The sequence below is a fragment of the Vanacampus margaritifer genome, chromosome 4, assembly GCF_051991255.1.
Source record: "Vanacampus margaritifer isolate UIUO_Vmar chromosome 4, RoL_Vmar_1.0, whole genome shotgun sequence".
Classification (NCBI taxonomy): Eukaryota; Metazoa; Chordata; class Actinopteri; order Syngnathiformes; family Syngnathidae; genus Vanacampus; species Vanacampus margaritifer.
The window spans coordinates 18495443-18510596 of NC_135435.1; the positions used below are offsets into that span (position 1 = coordinate 18495443).

At 41.4% G+C, this 15154-nt stretch overlaps 2 long non-coding RNA genes across 2 annotated transcripts in view; one reads left to right on the top strand and one right to left on the bottom strand.

The window, feature by feature from the left end:
* The first annotated feature begins 890 nt into the window (after positions 1-890).
* Positions 891-15154, top strand: part of LOC144050472 (uncharacterized) — a 49203-nt gene continuing 34939 nt past the window's right edge. The window contains exon 1 of the long non-coding RNA XR_013293854.1: positions 891-998. This is a non-coding gene — a long non-coding RNA (uncharacterized LOC144050472). The remainder of the gene's footprint in view (positions 999-15154) is intronic.
* Positions 5735-11791, bottom strand: LOC144050325 (uncharacterized). The gene is made up of 2 exons (XR_013293829.1): positions 8490-11791; positions 5735-7834 (listed from the first exon to the last, which is right to left on the bottom strand). It is a non-coding gene; the product is annotated as an uncharacterized LOC144050325 (long non-coding RNA).

Consider the following 15154-nt stretch of genomic DNA (forward strand, 5'->3'; position numbering starts at 1 on the left):
ACAATTTTCAGTATAAAGCAATGTAGTTCTACACTAGTGCAAAAAGACACAATATAAAAATATTAAATTAAAACATTATCCTTTTTTAGAGTGGGGAAGTGTACCTAATTACACAAAATGCATATGGGCCATAATGATTTGGATACTTTCTTTTAACATATTTACATCTTGAACTGCTTAATTTGATGTATAACATAAAATTTACACTGTTACATTGATTCATCTTCCATTTATAATACATATTTTTCTATCAAATCAACAAATATACAGTATCCATGTAGGCCTACTATAATGTATAGTGTAATTTATGTAAAAGAAACCCACAAAAAAAACCTGAGCTTTTTACACTATTTCTTTTTTCCTGTTTAATTGAATTTTAATTGAATTTGATCAGTTATTTCATTCATTTGTACAGTAAAAGAAAAATAATATATTATAAAACAATATTATCTATTATTGAATAAAAAGGAGCAGAAAGACATCTGTTTAAAAAAAAAGTGTTGTTTTTTTAAGCGTAGATAATCACATCGTGGAAGAGTAAAGAAGTTTTCAATCATAATAAATCAAAAGCAAAAATTTATAAACAGAACCTCGCTGTAGAGCTACATATGACAACACTCCCACCTAGAGGCGAGTGGAGGAAGTGTAGGGACCAATTTGTCACGTCTTGAAGTCCAGTTCACTGCAGAATCCGTACATGGAGTGTCATTATTTTCAGCTGTAGCGCAAAAATACATCAATGTTGTACTTGTCAAAAGGCTCTATTGTGCTTACATCAGGTGGGTCCTCATCCACCAGATTCCCAGCAGGCCCATCAGAAGCAAGCCAGCACATGCTGCTCTCATGTGCTTCCTTTCACAGGGGCCGAACCGCAAGCCTGGACTTTAAAGACAGGAAGTAGTGGAGGCCGAGCGAGGACTCACCTGTGAACCAGAGAGGCCTCGTTCAGGTGGGACCTGTCTCGACCTGCTGCCACATGGACCCTGATGCAGGAGGAGGTGAAGGGTGGGGGACAAAGTGGGGTGGCCATCTGTTGTGTACGCGTTGTTTATGTAGTTACCTACAAGCTTAATAGACTTGTGGGACTCGTGCTCCACATTGTGACCCCATTTAGCAGAATGACACTCAGCAAGTAAAGGCTGATTGTTATCTTGTTAAAGTGTTTACATTTTATAAAGATTAAAGCCAAAATATGCAGTAATTCCATTGCAAAACTGCAGTAACCATGAGAATTGTTTTTCTGTCGTCATGGCGACCCCCTGAATACTAACTTTAGTATCCCAAACAGGAACTTAACAAAACTTCAGAAAACGTCAGAGTTTTTTTCCACATGTCACAGTGGATCCCTGATTTCGTTTTCGAGTATTGAGGCTCTTGTGACGATGACAGTAACAACAGCGGTGACGTGATCCTCCATATTTGTCTCGCAATCAAAGGTCAGCTGCTTCTCCAATTGGAACAATAACAGTCAAAACAAAATCAGATGCACTAATCGCAACAATAACGTACAGCGACCGCGACAGCCAATGACCTTTGCCGTTTAAACCAAAGAGCTGGTTGTGTGATGATACGCGCACACGCAGACATGCAAAGAAATACACGCACACACACACATACACCTCAGGAGAGAACATGAACATTTAATTGGGATTTAATTTGGCTAAAGGCCTGAGGGGGCTTGTTTGGCTAGCTGGTTTGTGTCTCGTTTCCTGCTCTCTATTATCATTTAGATAGTCCACGTTGAGGGGGTTGAGAAGAGTGATTAGCAGTAGCGGAGATGTCCAGGGGCTTCTTCCCAGTTGAAGACTTCCTGAAAAAAATCTTATTAAAAGATGTGATCATTATAGACCAGAATAAGTTTTTTTTTTTATGGTCTAATAATGCCACTGTCATTACCACGGCAACACCACTCCACCCATTTTATGGTCTGAAATTGGTGGATCAATGCATTGCAATATTTCCTAGATGGCTTCATATGCATGCATTTACTCGCTACTCTAAACTCTCTCACATTAGGCTAAAAGTATTTACACATAAAGTGTGAGGCCAGAACCAAAAACAAGCTAAACAATTGTAATCTATACGGCTACATTTACCTCTGATTCGGACCGTCTTAATATGACACGACAACATGCTACCGCATTTAATCATCAGCGGTGACTTCCACTACTTGTCAGCAGCTCACAAATCCATTTGACCAGACCGCCACAACGCCTTAACTGTATGTTACTCCTTACACCTGTAGGGGGCTCACCGAAGAACAACAAAACTAGAATGGGTGGAAAGGGTAACATTTTAAAAACCTTTTCTTCTTTTTTTTAAAGAGTAAATTGTATGTGCCACCACTCATAAAAACACGGTATTCTGTAGTGATGGGAAAATGAAGCTTCATGAAGCACTTGCGATACTTTTTGACTCCTCAAGATGGCACTCATGATTCAAAGATGCAATGCAAATGTAATCAATTTTTATTGCACTTGCCTTTATCTTTAAACCAAGAGCACCATCTAGAGGAGTCAAAAAGTATCGCAAATGCTTCATGAAGCTTCATTTTGCCATCGCTAGTATTCTGGTTAATTTTGCATTTGTGTAGTAAGAAATAAAAATAATAATTAATCAATTTACATCAGGGTGCCGCCATGTTGGGCAATATTACCCCCTGGCGACCGACATTATTGTCACAACTAACCCCCGTGGATGTTGCAAACGTCTAACTAATTAACCCGAAAAATAGGTTGGCAGACTCCTGTGAATGCTGACTTAAATAAGACATAATGGACTAACAACGCCGCTTACTAGTTGTAGCGAGAAGTTAAACCATCGGCGGCCATCTTACGTTGCCATTCACTACGCATGTCTAACTTGAATAGGCCTACATTGATTTTTTTATGGTGATTTAACGTTATTTTCTGTCTCTACGGCGAAAATGTTGTCGCTTACCAATAAGTTTGGATGAACCACTTTATCATTGCTGTCCTGTGAAAAACACTTATGTCGGGTTAAAAAAAAAAAAGAAAAAGTTTTGGGGATGTCTGCATTCAATTTCATACCATAAATGTAAAAAAAATGACAAAAATGGACATACGTGTTTTACAAAGGGCAGCGACAATATGCACATTTGATCAGTAAGAATGTGATTATAAATGTTCTCTTCTGAGGTATACTGTATATCTGAGTGCTACTCAAAGATACGTCTGCATCAGGTTGTCAGAGCCAACAGCAACGCAAGATGGCTGCCCGCTGGCTTCAGAGTGTCTAATTGTTGTGTCTAGCATATATAAATCCATAGCTGCGGGTTAATGACGTGATGGTTTGAACCAGAACTTGCTAAAATGTTGTTCAACCTATCATGTTGTCATGCTAGCATGCTAGTAGCATACACAGGGAGTCAGCTTACTTTATTCCAGGATTGCTGGATGGAATAATTGAATGGCATTTCCATGCATTTCAAGAAGAAACGACTGTTTCACCTGTGTTAACTTGGATTTCAAAGCCTCTCCTAAACAATAAGACACAGAGGTACCACATTTAATCGGAATCATTGAACTCTCACATGCCTGTCCGCTGCGCGTGAACATCCCCGTGGGCTAACGCATGCACGGAAAACAGACAAGCGTTGGTTGGTTGTAACAAAGTCCTCCGTTGACCCTGACGTTCAATTTAAGCAACACCAGTTTAAAGTCCTGTTGACAAGAAGCGAGAAGCGAGAAGAGAAAGAGGATATGACATGAGGAGAAATCGGCTCCTTCTGTTGCTTGTCACTCCGGATTATTGAGGACTTACCCAACATGCACCTGGGGGAATCAGTGTCTGTCCACCCGGGTCGCTCTTGTCTCATGTCGGAATTCACACAGACACACACATACACATTCCCTCATTCCTTGTCTTCCTCCTCGACATACGCAAATATGTACTTATTCTCTCTTCCACCCCCCATCGCACCCCCACCCCTTCTCCTGGCATTGTTTTGTAAGCGTTTGGGCTCCAGCGGGTCATGTATGTCAGCCCATGTATGTTTCCGCATATGTGTACATGTGTGAGCAGATGTTTGCTCGGGGCGCTCGCGCATGTCTGTCCCTGCTAGCTCAATAGAAATGTGGGACAAACTTGAGACCACAAAAGAAGTTTGCATCGCGACGCATTCAGCACACACAGAAAAAGCTTTCATTTCGTCTCCACCGCATCACGCTGTCCTCGTTTTGGGGGGAGGGGGTCAACTATTCATTACATGGCAATTTATTATAATTTGCATTATTTCCACGTGTTCACAGAGGAGGAAAAATACATCTGTTAATAGAGCCGGCTCCTTGATAATGTCCCAGCAGAATGTGCATTTCCCCTCTATCCGATATTAATAAGTCCTCGAAACACGGCTGTAGTTATTACAGTTATTTATACATTTTACTCCACAAAGCTGGCCTCGCACACCTCAGTGAGCACCAAATATATTTTGTCAAACTCTTTCATGGTAATTCAATGAACCGTGACCTTTGGATGACAATTAATGCCAAATGTATTCCCACAATGTTCATTTATTACGAGCTAATTTTACCTCGCCTGCATTTTCTCCCGCGCGCGCATTCGTGCAAGTCTTGTTCAAATGAGCTCTTCATCATTAGCCTCACCAGGACAAAGGCCTCGCTGTCCACTCTCTGCTACTGTATTGCAAAAGTCAGCTTTAAATTCCTAATGAATACGTTTATGACAAGCAGGGCCTATTAACTGTGTCTTCATGATGAGCGGCTTTGATATAAAAATGGCAAAGCCGTAGAGGAGCGTTTGTTATCAGGGTATAAACAACGTAAATCGACACTGTTTGTCAAAGGGATCGCAAAGCTAATGAACAAACGGGCTTTTATTGATTCGTTTACAGGCATGATTGAACCAAAGGAAATCGTCTTGTGCTCTTTTTCCCCATTTTAAGCCTTATAAGTCTGGAATAGATGCTTTCCTTAGACAGTCATCACAAGATCCCAGAAATATTCCGTTTCCGTATGCACCCACGCCTCCTCCCCAGCCGTTTTCCGAATGTTTCCAGTCTATCATACATCCCCCCTTACTGGGATCAGTGGGGCCATCACGCGCACACCTTTGATGTCTCCCGGAGTTAAGCTGGTTTTGAAGTCAGATTAGTGAATTGTAAACACCCCTTTTAGACCCTCAGACTCTCTGTGTAGAGTGAGAGGGAGAAGGAGTTGTGGGATTAACCCGTACACTACGGCTCAAAGGTTAGCCAACCTACAATCATGCTACGTATTATTTGGAGACACTTAATTGAGATCCTTCAAATGTTTGATGCGGCTGTTTTGTTTTTATTTGTTTTTCATTTATTTTAATACTTCCACCAAGTATGAAAGGTCGAGAAGTATTGTTTGCTAGTTAGTGGGCTAACACACACAAATTTTAGGTCTAGTACATGTTGAAACCATTGAATTAAGGTGAAAATTGTAATAAAAGTCATAACAGTCTAAAATCGCCATAAACCAGGAAGTAGCATTCTAGCTAACATCTAGCCAAACAGTTGTCTTTTTTGATTGGACGATGGATACATTTTGCCCCGTAATCAAAATTGATAATGAGCCATACGTTATGTGTTATGTAATGTTGGAATTTATTTCTATATTAATATAAATTTAAGTTAATAATCTGACTCCAATTTGTGACCTTACCAAACTATCACTCATCCAACAATAGCATGCTCGTTCTGCAATAGAAAGGTATCAGGAAGCCGGCATTTTCACACACGAGTGGATTTATTCCTAACATTCAAATCTAATACAAACAGCTGGGGTCCCGGGTCCCTATCAATACAATTCTGTACGTCTCTGTCTCAAGCAGCCAACGTATTCGTCTCTTCCGAGTTGCCCCAGTGAATAGTTATACTACACAATATTTAAATGACACAGAAACAAAGGCATCCTGGCATTATTCTATTGGCTATGTGTTTTCTGCAGTTTAACTTTAGCTTGCTTCTCATTGGCCGATCTTCATCCGCAGGTCACTGGGTGGCTTCTCCTGTTCTGTACTTTTCCGCCACGGTCTCAAACAAATGTGGTTTATAACCTACTTTGATCTTATCACGGTTCTGCATCTCCCCCTGCAATTAGCATCCTTTGTTGGCAACCTTCCATTCCTAACACGCCCACGTGCATCACACACATCCTGTATTTCACCCCCACTCAACACAAACTCTTATATTCCTTTAATCCCTCTCATGACCTCAGACGACTGAGGTCATCACTCGAATACCTTGTTTTTTATTGTTAAACATGAGCTATAAATCAATAAACAACTAAAAATTAGTAAAAAATTTCATTCTAGTAGAAAATCAGTATAAAATTTCATTCTTTCTCATGGCCTCAGATCCCTGAGGCTAACTTCACATACTCACATCCCGGACTCCCGGAGGGCCACAGCTGTCTCCACTTCCTGGGGGTCCTTCTGAGGGATCATCATATACTGACCACCCGGCGGTATTGGCCCCAACGTGCGTTCAATTGTCTTAACAGTCAATGATCTGATACATGGAATACAACAACAGCCGCATAACACCATAATAGCGGAAAACATTGCGATCGACATCAATACTGATGCAGTCAAGCTTTTATATTTGCCAAAGACGTTTAACCAGTCAGAGTACCAACTGGTGTCCACGCCTGAATGCTCTTTCATTTTATTACTTAGCGTGCGCAGACCCTCCAATGCCTTAGTAAGGCGACCATCAGGAGATGTATTGTTGGGGATCAGAGTACAACACTGCTCCCCAAAAATACCACACACTCCTCCTCTTTCAGCTAACACCATATCTAAACTCATTCTATTTTGGAATGCCATAAGAGACGTGGCTGCTAATTGCTCGTGCACTGCCTGGAGTGCCGAGGTGGTAAAGTTCGCCAATCGTTGGACATTGTAGTGGACATAATTAATCCGGTCCACATTTTTGTTTACTGTAATAAACAGAAAAATACTCTCCCATCCTGCCGCCACTTGATCCACCAATTTGTATTCATCAGGGACCCCTCTCGGAACTCCAATTGCATCTATGTATGTGGGGTCTCCTGCATTCAACCATTCTTGCATGTCCCTTTTCTTCCTCCCAAGGAAGGGGATTCTTCCCCACTGTCTAACTCCTTCCCAATTTATCCTAGCCATGTCTAATGCTGTCACACTAATTGGCATGATCAGCGTTACTAGGGCGCACTTACCTGAGGCATTGGGGGGAAGCCTATCGTACAACACTCTCTCTCCACACCACAGCCAAACATCAGCACGAGCGAGAGGTATTCCTGCTGGCAAAGACACATTTTCATTACACCATGACTCCTGGATGTTTCCAATCCCAGGGCCACTCCCATGTAACTTTAGGCAGGTAAAATTTTGTTGTGCAACATGGATGTCAAAAATGGGCTTTTGCTTTTCCATATTTGTCAGTGGAAAGGCCGAATCCAATTGGCTGCACTTTCTTTGGAGAGTTTTGTTATACAGGAAACCAAAGAGACAGGTTTTGGATACAACAGTTGCTGCCATGATTTTCAAAACTGGTCTTGCACCTAAACATACCAAACAATCCTCGTTAGTATTCTTAGCGGCCTGTTCAGCCATCAGGAGCCAATTATTAGTGACCATAGAAATACCTGTGTCGGTTGTTTACACTTCAGATTTAACAGTAGTTGTTGTGTCTGTGTCAGCGTCTTACCACCATCTTGCTCTGCTTCATACCATACCGTTCCATTACAGGAATGATACACCATCACTCGTTCTCCTTTCGTTCCATCACTTCTATCATCCCGCACCATATGTTCAAACGCTAACATAGTCCACACAAAGCACAAGCCTGCAAACAAAATAGTCAATAAAGTTAAACATTTGCATCGTCGTCGTTTTTGTTCAGACACTTCCGAGTCCGATTTTGATCCAATTCTCGCCATTGTCCCATTCCCTCTCTTGACCTGCCCGTCCGGGCAGTCAATCTTTAAGCTCACCATTGGCAGGCACAAAGTCTGGGGCCGGGCGCAACTGTGAGTAATGGTACCACTTTTGTCCTTTAGTTTCAATTCTCATAATCGCTTGCACCTCATTTGGGAGGCCGTTCAGCATCGCCATCCTGAACATCATCTCAGCTTCAGGGTAGCTGCCTGGGTGTTTACCTGTGGTCTCAATCCACAGCTCCAATGCCTGAGCATAATGTTGCTCTTTATCGTACATCAAATTTGTGTATTTTTAATGCTGGTTTCTTATTATAGCAGTGTAAATCATTTAAAAACAACATCATCTTAACTCAGAACTATTCATGTCCGGCCGGGCCATGAACAGTCTGAGAAGAGATTTATACTTATACCTTAAATAAACACTGCAGTTCATTTTTAACAACTTGTCTCATGAAAAAATGTCACCCAGGTGTGTCAATGTTCCTTCCACACCTAAATGGCATATTCCATGGGCTCTAGAAATTATACTTTTCAATCGTTTCTGAGATGGAACATACTTACCGTATTTCTGCTATAAGGGTCGTCTTTTGTCATCTTTGTAGAACTTATTTTTCCAACTCCCATCCTCTTCATTCGCTGCCTGTAAATTCCTCACACCAAACTTCATTCTCACATCAGACTTCCTTTTCAACCATACACAGACAGACCAGTCATTCTCACATCAGACTTCCTTTTCAACCATACACAGACAGACCAGTCATTCCCCCATCTGATAAAGATCAATTTTGATCATTTCAGACCTGAATGTGAAAACTGCAGCCGCTTCCAAATTGCTGCTTCAAAGAGGAAAAACAGACACCTTGTGTCCTGTAGATTAAAAACAACCAAATTGTGACAATTTGGCCAACACCAGAACTATAAAAAGATCTCCAGCTGAGCTAGCCAGGAGCCATAAAAACAAAAGCCTTTGAGGCAAGAGTTTGTAATGTAAATTTGAATCCTGTAGATTAGAAAAACAACCAATTTAAGCAGATGTAAATTAAGATACTGCAGCGGAGGACTTTTAGGGTCAGGGAGAGATGAGAAAAAGATTTAAAATAACCCCATTAATCTATTGCAGGTCCCGAATCTTCCAAATATCTGCCATCTCAACTAATAAAAGAAATGAGTTATAATCAGAAAAACAAAACAAAATCCCTACTTTACACCAACCAAAAAGTATTCTTAAAATGCTAACTAACCTCACCTCTTCTACAGAGTAGTGGGGGCTTTGTAAAAACACAGCAGGGAACTTTGCCTTTGTGCATTCCCCGTGGAATCCAAAGATCAGTGCTGTTGATCTTAATCAAAATTAAAAAGCCGTAAGTGTTCCATATCTGAGTCCACTCTGAGAAGCCAAAGTTATAAAAGAGAAATGGGAAAATAATAGAAGGCCAAATTCAACAAGCATCAAACAACGGAAAATATAGTATTTAAAGATTAGACTAAATTTTATACTACCCTAATTCACATAAGCTGTTCTCAATTTCCGAAACTGCATTGCTATAGATCACATCTCCTTTTCCGACACAGTACAGAGTGCAAACTGTACCCAAAACAGACCAAAATATGACTCAAAGGCCGATCTCAGATGACTCGAACTTTGAGTCCACACTGGAGTTCATATTCCTTCCTGTCCTTGTTGATAGTAGTTTATGCAGGGCAAAGTTCAAAACAGGCCTTAGCTGTCACTGGAGACCGCTGACAGTTTCATCAGGACGGCTGTGATGAGAGTTTGAGATGTCTGCTCAAAGAGTTGATGGACATTTTGCTCAGATAATTCATAAGAGTCATTGAACAGTCTCATGGCGAGCGGATTTGCAGTATACCATCCTTTTCGCAGTCCGTGTGATCACTTCCCCCCCCGAAAGTGACCATTGTTCAGTTCGCCGTCCACTCTGTGCCCAACAGCCAGGTTATTCCAGCACGTTGGAGACACCCAAGAACAACACCTCTCGTCAAAGATTGAACCTGCCTGAAACACTTATACACTCGGAACAGACAGAGGGAGATGAGATCATAGCAAGAGAACACTGCTTGTTGTCATTCAATTTCCAAGACAAAATAAAATAAAAAAATTCCCCCAAAATATTTTGTTTTCCAAACCCCTAATTTATTCATTTTGTGGTTATATTTTAATTTGATCACTACACTATAGCAAGTAGTAGTACTATATTTACGCATATGTCTACCATAGACATCTTCATTACGTGTTACCTCAAATTTAAGAAACATGTGACAGCTATCAGTCACCCTGGCCACTTGGATGGAAGTCCTTTCCAGACTTCTAGAATGGGACTCAGATAAAGACAAAGGTTAAATCATTTTCACACCCATGAATAAGTTATCAGAGATGCAGGGGAAATATAAAAATCAAAAATGAAAAGTCTATTTCAATTAAAATTTGGTTTTATTACTTATTCAACTATAAAAACACGGATCTGATTTTAAAAATAATATGATAGTGGCCTGTAGTTAACACCTAGACCTCTATGTCCTTCCGCATAATAGGACCAATTTGATTTTAACAGATTAGCAGTAGAAGACCCCTGCTATTCACACACAACAGACTACAAGTCTCCCAAATGGAGACAATGGAAGAGAGGACCAAACTTATCACACCCCCTTTCCCATTGTCAGAGTCACACAAACAGTCACAAACTCCCTGCAGGCACACAAACAAGGAAAAAATCACACAATCCACACATGCTCCAAACACTTCACCAACTGGGCTCAACAAACACTCACACAAACTCCTCAATTTAATTCAGTGGCGTCTCAGTTGTTGAACCACAGACGAACACAAACCTCTCTGAAGTGCGCACTCATTTGTAAAATACACCGTTTATTCGTCTAATAATAACTTCACCACGTACTTATAGCTCAAAGGTCGACTTATTCGCGCACAATCCATCGCAACGTTACGGCTGCGACACAGACACGTCGCGCACAATTTAAAACAAACAACGAACAAAACGCGTGGCCACAACACACCATGGAGCTTAACAAACAAACAAACGCGTACACTCAACAATTCATTTCTAAGCCAAGAGCTCTCGCTTGGTTCAAATTTTCCCCCCAGGTCATCTTTCACAGTCAACACTTCATCCAATTTATGTTCCAATTTCTTAATAGATGCGGCTGCCCGCAGCTAACTCATCCTTAGCCTTAAAAACAGATTCGCACAGTAGCATCTTACCAAAAACTCCTCTCCTGCTCAAAACTTGTACGCTGGCAGAGCCGCTAGCTTAGCATCAGTTTCCTCATTCTCAAAATCACAATCATCTGCGCAACTTTCACAGAGCTATCCCACGCTAACATTCTAGCACAAACCAACATTTGGCTCACGACCCCACACGTCTAACTTTTCTTCCATTCGAAGAAACTTATAGAAGTGTTTTTCACGGAGGTAATCAGCGTCTGGCGCTGTTTACACAATCAAATTCCACAAACACACCACATTTTACAACGGTGAGAACCACCCACTATCACAATTCGTGCGCATTCATACATTTAAAAGAGTTTCATACTTACGTTGACGCTGTGGTGGAAATGCGTCCAGCATCATGACCTCACTGTTCGCTTAGCGACCAATTCTGACTCTCGACCGGAAGTCTATACAAACCTCCTTAGTTACGGTCAATTTTTTCGTCCATAATATGTAGTAATTAGTCGTTTTTAATATTTATAAAGTCAGTGACGTCTCACTTATGATACTACGATATAACAGATCAAAACTATTCTCATTCATCCCCCCCAAAAAAAATATTTTTTTTTTTTTTTTTTCAGACAAACACAAACAAGACGAAAACGAAACAGATATTAAATACCTTTTGCGCGACTTCAACAAATATATCCTGGATCTTCACGGCGGCTTCTAACACACAGCCCTCGAACGTAAAAAATTCACGGACGGCTAATATCACACCACGCACCGTCAATAAACGGGCGTTTAACACAGCAGACGTCTTGTGTGATCAACACAGACCGCTAATAGCACACCACACACAACAGCACTCACTTAAGTGTGATCAACACTTAGCGGCTAATAACACACCTACAATCAACCCAAAAGCCAATCCCCCGTGGTACTCAACCTCTTTCTTTTCCTCTCTTATCGCTGCCAGCGCAGTCGCAATAGTCGCCAATTGGTGAATGCCCCGTCTATCATTCTCTACATCTTCAACTTCTTCTCTGAGTTTATGACGCTTTCGCCATCCAACTCGGCTCTGTTCCTCCTCCATATCTTGAATATTTGCCAACATTCTGCTCTCCTTTTCCTGTAACTGCCACGCTAACTTCGACATATCCCATGTTCCAGGTTCTCCGCGAAACAATTCATCCTTCTTTAATTTCCGAAACAACTTCTGACACCGTTCTCTTTCCTTCTTAATTCTCTTACTTTCTATTCCACTAATCAACTGTGATTCCATCCTACCGTAATGACCATTAATCTCCGACCAGACTCCAGGGGACCCGAGACCCTCATCACACTTTCTCTTCTCTGCCATCCTTAAATCCACTCGCACGTGTCCTTAATCACTTCTCTTGCAGTTTAATTTTAGTTTTTACATTCACACCGCTTCCACACTGATACGTAAATCCCAGATTTTAAACCGTATCGATACGTAAATCCCAGATTTTATACCGTATCTAACCACGAATAGTTGCGACCTATTCTAGTAGGTAAATCCCAGATTTTATACCCTACTAATGTCCACACTTTATACGTAAATCCCAGATTTTATACCGTATCAAACCACGAACAGTTCCAAACTTATTCGAGTAGGTAAATCCCAGATTTTATACCCTACTAACACGTCCCACATTCCTTCCTCTCATAATTTAGCGTTGCCAATGTGCAGAATTTAAACAAAAGGAATCTGCTCACCTTGTTTGAGTATGGGCCCAAGAGGAAAGCCGATCGGACGTGTGGCTTTTTCAGGTCGTCACCTGGTGTGGACTTGGATCCCAGATCCTCGAGTCCCAGACTCTTGTGGTTTTCTCGAAGTCCCAGACTTCTTTTTTACCTCTCTTGCATCACGTCGGGGTCACCATAATTGTTGGAATTTATTTCTATATTAATATAAATTTAAGTTAATAATCTGACTCCAATTTGTGACCTTACCAAACTATCACTCATCCAACAATAGCATGCTCGTTCTGCAATAGAAAGGTATCAGGAAGCCGGCATTTTCACACACGAGTGGATTTATTCCTAACATTCAAATCTAATACAAACAGCTGGGGTCCCGGGTCCCTATCAATACAATTCTGTACGTCTCTGTCTCAAGCAGCCAACGTATTCGTCTCTTCCGAGTTGCCCCAGTGAATAGTTATACTACACAATATTTAAATGACACAGAAACAAAGGCATCCTGGCATTATTCTATTGGCTATGTGTTTTCTGCAGTTTAACTTTAGCTTGCTTCTCATTGGCCGATCTTCATCCGCAGGTCACTGGGTGGCTTCTCCTGTTCTGTACTTTTCCGCCACGGTCTCAAACAAATGTGGTTTATAACCTACTTTGATCTTATCACGGTTCTGCATCTCCCCCTGCAATTAGCATCCTTTGTTGGCAACCTTCCATTCCTAACACGCCCACGTGCATCACACACATCCTGTATTTCACCCCCACTCAACACAAACTCTTATATTCCTTTAGTAATACGACAAAACATAATAGCTAGCTTACTAGCTAATGTCCGCTAATGTCTGTTGTAGCTTGAGGCAGTGCTAAAGTATCAATCCATCAAAAGAGCACTACTGTGTCAAGCTCAAAAAAATCATAGCTTTCCGAGTTAGATAAGAAGGACATTTCTCAATGTGAAGAATGCAGGACGGTCCCGTGAACTCGCCATGTACGTAAGAAGAACATTATTCCTAAGAACGCGAGTTTCTCTGAATAAATTGGTACGCTCCCTAAACTAGCTGACAAGAACATCTGGGTATTCCGTGCGTTCTTGGTTTATGCGTACTGTCAATTGGAACAAAACTTGGACCGCGATTGATAATGTTTCACAAGAGCAGACAAAACAAGAACGCCAGTTGAGAAACAGCTAGTGGCTACTTGATAGCATGTAGCATCTTCTTGTTGACAGACACTATACATTCAAACTGGTACGGCGGTGAAAAAGAAGGCTAAATTCATTAATTCAAGCCATTCACGTACCCTGTCCTCTCAATTAATTTACCTTGGTCATATGACAGAAGGGTTTGTTTACTAGCGTTGCCATCGGAGAAGTTTTAGCTCTTCATGTGATGTCATGGTGAAATATCCTACTGAGTTACCCTTGACAATGTTTTTGGAACTTGGTTTCTGCATTAGCCATATCGCTTAAAATGGAACTGTACCTTGACCAAAATGTTTCTATTGAGTTGTGTTTTTATGTTGCGCTAACAGTTAACTGGTCATTAGCAAGAAAATAGCAGTGTGTTTGTGGATTGTACTCATGTTGCCATTTTGCGGTTCCTGTGATTTTTGTGTGTTAATTTTTTGCCAAGCCTAGCGTACTCTGCTGATTGCCATGTTGAACTTTTGCTTGACACATCAGCTTGATTTCATCAGAAATAGAAAAAAAATAATTTGGGTTTAACCTCAACGTCTGTGCGCTACTCAGAACCGTTCTAGTTTCCTTGTATTATTTTCTCCTCGGGATGCTACAGAGATGTCCAGATTGAAGCAGACAGTGTGCTTTTGCTACGGACACACGTGTACAGGGGGAGAGGGCAGTGTTTTTCAGCTCGAGAAGCCCGTCTGTCTCTTTCACATTCCATTAGTTCCTGGAGCTACATCAGAGGGCAGGGGGAGTGCGCAGGCATTCCTGCAAGACGCAGATGCCAGGATCAAAAGTCAGACTGGCTCCTGTACGCAGCGGGGGAGGAAGACGCACAAGTAAAGAAAAAAAATTGAACACGAGGCCGCAACTTCTTTCCTCAACTTCTCGCCGCATGTTGAAAGCGAGAATCCCTTTCCTCAACAAATGCCGGCAAAGGCCACGTGTTCACCTCTCCGCACCTGTGTGCTGTTGTGTTTACTCTTCTCAGGGCTATGGCTGCCATTTTTACTTACCGCTCTGCTGCTGCCAGGCTTGATGGGAAAGCGTGCACCATGCTGCCTACATCTTGCGCCTTGTTTCAGTTATTAAAAGGCACGGGACCAGATGGCGTTTGTACATGTGTGTGTG